General features: G+C 43.1%; 1 protein-coding gene across 1 annotated transcript in view; it reads right to left on the bottom strand.

Annotated features, from left to right (window-relative positions):
• LOC311063456 (protein NLRC3-like) overlaps positions 1-7567 on the bottom strand; it is a 621663-nt gene that overhangs the window by 548654 nt on the left and 65442 nt on the right. The window lies entirely within an intron of this gene.

Raw genomic sequence — 7567 nt, forward strand, 5'->3', positions numbered from 1 at the left:
TCTCAGGTGGACAGGGAGTGCGTTCCACAGTTCAGGAGCGGCCGAGCAGAAAGCCCGGTCGCCCATGGTGCGAAGGTTTGCCTTGTGGGTTTGGAGGAGGTATGTGTTTGCAGAGCGGGTGTTGCGGGTTGAGGGTTTTAGTGGGACTAATTCCTTGAGGTAGGAAGGAGCGTTTCCGTGGAAGCACTGATGTGTCAGCAGGGATACCTTGTATTGGGTTCTGAAGGCGACGGGGAGCCAGTGGAGTGAACGGAGTGAACGTGGAGTGAGCCGCGCTGTTTTGTATATACTGGAGCCTTTGGAGGCTCTTGCTAGGGATCCCGATGAGAAGTGCGTTACAGTAGTCCAACCTGGAGGAGACGAAGGCGTGGACAAGTTTCTCTGAGTCAGCTAGTGTGAGTGTGGGGCGGAGTTCTGAAATGTTTCGGAGGTGGAAGAATGATGTTTTGCAGATGTGTTTGATATGGGATTCAAAGTTCAGATGGGGGTCCATTTTTACTCCCAGGTTAGTGACCACTGGTGAGAGGGGAAGGTCCTGTCCGGAGAAGCTGATGCTGGTTATGGAGGATGTTTTTATTTGGTGTGGGGTGCCTATCAGGATTATTTCAGTTTTTGAACTGTTTAACTGCAAAAAGTTGTTTTTCATCCACGCCTTTATCTCCTCCAGGCAGGTTGTGAGAGTGGATAAGGGCGGTGATGGAGGTGGAGATGATGATGATGACGGATCGGCAGAGTGGTTGGTTTTTATGTACAGTTGCGTGTCATCAGCATAGCAGTGGAAAGATATTCCATGCCTGCTGATGACACGGCCAAGGGGTAGCAGGTACAGAGTGAACAGGGTGGGACCGAGGACAGATCCCTGGGGGACGCCACAGGTGACAGGCTGGGTGCGGGATTTTGAACCTCCCAGGGAGACGTATTCTGTCCTGTCGGAAAGGTAGGATTTGAACCAGTCTAGTGCTGTATTGCTGAGTCCGATTGTGGAGTGAAGGTGGTTGATGAGAATGGTGTGGTCGACAGTGTCAAAAGCCGATACACAAGGCAACACAGAAAAATATATAATATGACCCTATTGACCATATTCACACGGTGGCCATTTTTGAACCCCGTTGCCGTGGCAACCAGGGTGGCACCAGGGTGGCATATATATATATATATATATATATATATATATATATATATATATATATATATATATATATATATATATATTCGCAAAGGGTGTTTAAACTGCTGTGTAGCGTAGGACAGCACTACGTAGTTTACGTAGGCTTTACGTAGGCTTCGTCCAGGAGGTCTTTACGTGCATGCTGTCTCCCGAATGTAGTTTTAGCACAGACGTAACGCCGTGCACTTGAGAACCTACGACGATGGTGACTCCAGAAGCCAGTTTAGATGGGGCACGTAGGGCACACACACAGCTGCTACTAACGAAGACAGTGCGTAGCGGGGTTGCTACTGCGCAGCTGCGTGGAGGCTCCTACGCAGCTTCTAGGCTACGCACGACCTGAAATTCGTTTGGGAAACCCGGCCAATGTAGCGTGTCTATTCTGCTGGTTTTATTTTACAAGGCCACTAAAAGTGCAGAATGAATTTAACTGCTGAATGGGGTTTGACCAGAGCTGATTGTCTCCGCCAGGCCGAAAGGCATGGCGAGAGAGTATGTTTTGCCCCCTGTCCGTCCGTGTGTCCGTCCGTCCGTGAGTGTGTCCGTGTGTCATTCTGTCTGTGTACAGCTAATCTCCAGCACCGTTGGCTTGCTCGCAGTGAAACTGTGCACACACACTCCCTGGATGCCACAGAAGAACCTCTGCCCAATTTTTTTTCACATGGGTCGTTTATAGCGCCACCAGGAGGCCAATTTGTGCAAAACATATTTGTTGACAGTACTCCTACAGATTTTGTCCAAAAATCACGCGAATCGGTACACAGTATCTCTATAGTCTTTATCTATACAGGTCTTTCAGATTTTTCATTTTCCATCCTGATTGGCTAAAAATGGCTTCCAAAGTTTGCAGGAGTGCTCCGTTTTTAACAAAATGCCTCAAATCATGAACACAGCATGCAATGGACCCTTCGCTAAGCCCCACCCACTCCACTCTGTGACTGGTGGTGCGAAGTTAGTCACACCCAGGCCTGGCAGGGGAGGCATACGATAATCCGACATCCCATTTCTCCGACTATGTGGCATCCGCGTGCGGTTAGGGTTAGGGTTCGGGTTTGGTATAGGGTTAGTATTGGAAACGTCGGAGGCATGCGCTGTCGGACTAACGTATTGCACCCCCTGGCAGCGCCTGGCAAGCTCTGCTTCTCATCCATCGACTTGCATGTTAAATGATGGCTTTTCCCCTTAAAAATAATCGATCATTTCAGGTGCAAGAGCTTCAAAATCTCTTCTAAATCTAGTCAACAAGGCCTGCAGTAGGCTATGCACTGGACAAATGTGCATGACATTATTTCAATAAACTAAAAACATAGGAAATGTTAGAGGGAGTAATAGCCATGGATACACGACGGTCGACTGTCATGACCGTCATGGATGAACTTCAACCTGGTGTTTGCACTTTTCCATTTATGGCCCGTACATCTACAGAAACGTTCATATTTCAAATATAAAGTGCTTATCCCATGGCCACGGATGTTACATGTATATACGGGCTCTCAGAAGTACCTGTATCATCCGTACTGTTCAATAAAAAAAACATTTTAATCTGATCGGTGGCCATTTTCTCCCTATGCTTTCAATTGAGTGACCCTATCGGTTGGTAGGTGTATTGCACTCAAATACATTATGATAAAATGGCCACTGATCGGAATAAAATGCTTTTCATTGAACAATACAGAATATACGGGTACTTTTGAGTCCCGTGCATAATTGTAACATCCGTGGCCATAGGGTAACCACTTTATATTTAAAATCTGAACGTTTATATAGATGTACGGACCGTAAATGGAGAAAGTGCAAACACCAGGTTGAAGGTGATCCTTGACTGTAACAGGAGTTTTCATGTACCACAGGGACTGCAGTAGCAGACGCAGTTAATAAATAGACGGACAAATTAATTAATATACTTTAACGTCCGAAATCGAGGCAGCACTGTGATTCTGAATTTTGTTACGATTACGGTGATTAGTAGCCTATTATTGACACCACCTGGGCGAGTGAGTCATGTAACTTTCCCGACGTTGTTCAACAACACAGCCATGAAGCCTTGTAGTTTAAGTGCAGATTTCAGCTTAGGAAAAGCAGCCTCCAACGGGTTTGGGTACGTGGTTCATAGTCACCATTACGTTAGCGTGGTATTCCTATTCTTGCCATTATGTTGCAAATGATTGTGTGTGTGCGGGCGACATAACATTGACAGCTATGGCAGGTGACGAAAGTTTGCCAGACCTGTGCCAGGCTAACAACGGTTGCTAAGCTGGCATTGGACAATCGCTTTTGGGGTGGGGTTTAGCGAAGGGTCCATTACCTTGACATTTTGCACGTACATTTCCACTATGCCTAGGAAGAAGTGCCAATTGAACATTTTCAAATCAGCCTCATGGAGGTGCATAACAGGTTCGTGTTTTTACCTATAACTCCACCAATCTGTGTAAAACTTTGTATGTGCACTCCCTAGAGGTCAAGGAAAAACCTTTGCCCTGCATTTTTCACACCTGCCTTTTATAGCGCCACCAGGAGGCCGACTAATGTAAATATATGTTTATATTACTCCTTCCGATGTTATCCACATTTCACGCAAATCGGTACACATGATCTCTATAGTCATGTGATCAAGACGGATTTTTCATATTCCATCCTGATTGGCTAAGATTTACATCTAAAGTTTGCAGTAGTGGCTTGTTTTGAACAAAATTCCGCAAATCATGAACGCACCGTCCGATTACAGTCAAACTTTGCACGCAGATTCACACTATGTTGAGGAGCAAATGCCACCCTTTTAACATTGGCCTGTTATAGCGCCACCAGCAGGTCTAATTTAGCAAAACAATTGTTTTGAACAAAATGCCTCAAATCATGAATGCAGTGTCTGATTGCTGTGCAAGGCCTAAGAAGAAACGGCACCCTTTACACATTGGCCTGTTATAGCGCCACCAGGAGGCCACAATAACCTACCTGACCTGGCCGAGACCTGTGCTCCGAGGAGCACTTTATCTAGTTTACTTTACTTTCACTAGGCGATCAGACGCTGACAAGATGGTCAAAGAGGCAAATATTGTACTTTTAGTCCGCTACAATTATTTGAAAACTTTAGTTACTAGTTACTTTTCAGATATAAATTATTAGGCTACATTATGAAACATAAATTAACCACTTTAACCCTATTTTATACATAGACTATTTGAAAATAGCAGATCTACAAGCTCACAACGAGTCGCATCGTGACACATTGTGAGCTTGTAGATCTGTTATTTTCAAATATTTTAGTACTTTTAGTTTTGGTACTTTGAGTAGCCTACATTTTGATACCAATACTTTTGGTATTAGAATGATCAAACTCTGATCTTTAGTCCCACAAGCAAAGTTATTTTAAATGTCTCCAAAAAGTAAAGTTCCACAAAAGTAATCCAAAAGTAATCCAAAAGTATTGTATATCTTCTATTTTCCGAGAATCCAATAATCCATAAAGTAATCAGATAAAAAGGCAAAGCATTGCATAAAAAGGAAAAATATATTCCTCACCCAACCTTCAAGTCAGGAGGTCACATGGGTTCCTTTGTCCAAAAGCTCTGACTGTCTTCAGAGCTAAACCCTCAGAAATGTTCCTCCACCAAACTTCTCTCCTTCAGATCCATAAGTTCTCCGGTCACACTGCTCACTGGTTTATTCATTCCTGATTAAAGGCTTACAAGACTCTCTTTCTCAAACACCACCAAACACTTTTTTTAATACCTAAAATGGAACCACCGGCCGCCTCACTTCCTGTCCTTTTATACTGTTCCTGATACCTCACTTCCTGTGGAACTGTTTCCTACATGTGCTGCTTTTTCCCCACAGCTCCCCCTATGGGTGAACCATGTCAACAGAAAATTAATCATAAATATAGCTGCAAGCAGCGATAATACGGGGCCAGGAGAGAGAAAGAGAAATGATAATTCCTTTAACAGGTCAGTTCATGAAAGTCCTTGCGGTCTTGTTTCCAATGAGTGCCTGTGAGCAATTAGGGGTTAAGAGTCTTGCTCAGGGACAAATTTCATTTCATCGACACATTTGCTGACCTGGCCTGGAATCGTACCTGGGTCAACCAGGGCCTCTGGCTCCCTAGGCGGGCTCACTAACCACTCAGCTATGGCCGACCCTCAGAGAGAGAGAGAGAGAGAGACGAAATAGATTGAAGAGACAGAGACATGGAAACGGAATAGATTGAAGATAGAAACGGAATAGATTGAAGAGACAGACATGGAAACGGAATAGATTGAAGATAGAAACGGAATAGATTGAAGAGAGAGAGAGAGCCATGGAAACGGAATAGATTGAGTCATGTTTTTTGCAATTCAACTTAAATGAGTCTGCATCAAGTGAGGCTTGAACCGGCAACCTTGCGATCGTGAGGCACTCTTAGGTAGCTGCAACACTACCTATAGTGCTATAGCTTTGTCCAGGCTGATATTGTCTGTTGAGGATCACAAACTCTTGCCTTCTGTCATGACCCAAGCCCCTGTTTCACTAACACAAAGATCACTCGTTCACAAACCATTTACCAATGAAGAAATTGTACATCTCCTCAGAACCAAAACTAGTGAAAGTAGCCGATCTACAAGCTCACAAACCATTAAAAGTTGTCAGATTGTACATCGGCTATTTTCACAATGAAGTATGTTATACATTGAAAAAACATACTCTCATTGCTATCTGAAAAGTTGTGAGATTGTAGATCAGCTATTTTCACAATGAAGTATGTAAAAAACACTCAATTAAGTATTTCATGTTATCTTTAACAATTGCAAATGTATTCATTGATAGTCATGTTGTGTGAAATGCAACTTAGATGAAGTCTGCACCAAGTGAGGCTTGAACCTGTGACCTTGAGGTTGTGAGACATACACTTAAGCGGGACGCTATTGGACCAACAGACAAACCTCTGAAAAAAGAGATCACGCTGATCATACAGTTTCACGCAAATAGCTGAAAAATCCTGGGTTTAAGTGTTTTTCAAACTGCTCAAGATTGCGGACAATCTAAGGGCGGTGCTTACTGGTCAACGTGATAGATGTGTTCCTCATTAGTCAAGGCACATGTGTAAGCAGGTCTAATGGCTGTCGGCCAAACGAGGCATGACTTTTGCCTGTTTAAAGTTTCAATTTTCAAAAAATTGCTATAGCGCCCCCGTTTGACCAATTGGAGTAAGATTGGTTTCAGTGATATTTGGAATGGCCCTTTACATTTCTGCAAAGTTTCAAAGAATGGTAAGTCTGCAATGTATGTGTTAGGGGCAGATGAATAATTGTCATAAAACTGCAATATTCATTGGCTCATTAAAGCTTCATTTTTTCACTTATGGAAAATATTTTGCAAACGTTTTTTGGCATAGGTCCAAAGTTCATGTGTAAAAAGTTTCGTGCAGATTACTCAAAAATCCCAGGAGGAGATTTTTCATATAATTCAAAATGGTGGGAGATCTAAAGGTCAGAGGTCAAAAGTCAGAGGGTGAAAGTTGTTCAGCATGAGGAGACGCATATGTGTATCCAAGTTTCATGGCTGTAGGTCAAACAGGGCATGAGTTGTACCTGTTCAAAGTTGCCATTTTCAATTGAGTGCTATAGCGCCACCTTTGGACGAAAGATTGTGAGAATTATTTCTTGATAGTTTTTCATGACCATCTATCATATGGCCGAGTTTCGTAAAAAGCGACTGCACGGTTCAGCCAGAACTGCGAAAAGTGGCAGAAGAAGAAGAAGAAGAAGAAGAAGAAATGGAATAATGCCAATAACAAAACGGGTCCATGCTGGAAGCCTGGCCCCGTAATGATACCAATAACAAAACGGGTCCATGCTGGAAGCCTGGCCCCGTAACTAATGAAGGTTTAAGTGGTTAAATGTCTGAAATGAACTAAAAATATTAATTTACACAACACTGATGATAGTCAATGAAGCTATCTATGAAATCTATTGAAAAGTTTAATCTGCAACACAATTGTATGCAATGTATGGGGGTCCCCGCTTCGTCTCTCTCTCAGCTAAGGGGTCCCTAATTCGTCTCTCTCTCTACTAGGGGGTCCTTGGGCTGAAAACGTTGAAGACCCCTGCTCTACTTCAACATACAAGAGTTTCACCCCAAAAGTAGTGAAAATTGGAGCTCACAACGACACGTTGTGAGCTTGTAGATCTGCTATCTTTGAATTCATGGAGCCAATAATATGATGACCGGTGGAAAGAATTCTAATGTATCCGGTAGGAGAATTTGTGTCTCCTACTGGAGAGACCACCGGTAATCAAATTATTGACTCAGGAATGAGACAAAAACAAATAAATCTCCATGAATTCACGGCTTCATGGGGTGTAATTGATAGAAAATAAGTACTTTTTTGGGTGAACTACTCCTTTAAGCCATTTAGACCTGAGA

This window comes from Gymnoscopelus microlampas (genome assembly GCF_963454915.1).
Source record: "Gymnoscopelus microlampas genome assembly, chromosome: 16".
Lineage (NCBI taxonomy): Eukaryota > Metazoa > Chordata > Actinopteri > Myctophiformes > Myctophidae > Gymnoscopelus > Gymnoscopelus microlampas.